The following is a 401-nucleotide window of genomic DNA, read 5'->3' on the forward strand; positions in this document are numbered from 1 at the left end:
CAACCCTCCCTCCTCCTTCTCTCTCTCTCTCTCTCTCTCTCTATCTCTCTCTCTCTCTCTCTCTCCGTCTCTTTACTCTCCACTCCTCCCTGCTGGGCCAAGACCGCCAGAGCTGTACATTCCACTGAAGTCGAGCTCGCGATCACACCGTGGGCTAGAAAAAAGGGAAAGGGGGCGAGAGAAAGACAGAAAGAAAGACAAAAAGATTGAAAGAGAAGCAGAGAGACACGCACGAAAAAAGAAAAAAAAAAGAGGCGAAGAGGCAGAGGAAGTAACACTATGCTGCTTTTTCCTCCTCGGTGGGCTCCCCTCGGCCAGGATGTGGCGCTTCTGTGAATTCCAGACGGCCTCTCTTACCTTACCATACCTTACCTTACCTTACCTTACCATGTGGTGCTACT

Source organism: Chanos chanos, chromosome 9, assembly GCF_902362185.1.
Source record: "Chanos chanos chromosome 9, fChaCha1.1, whole genome shotgun sequence".
Classification (NCBI taxonomy): domain Eukaryota; kingdom Metazoa; phylum Chordata; class Actinopteri; order Gonorynchiformes; family Chanidae; genus Chanos; species Chanos chanos.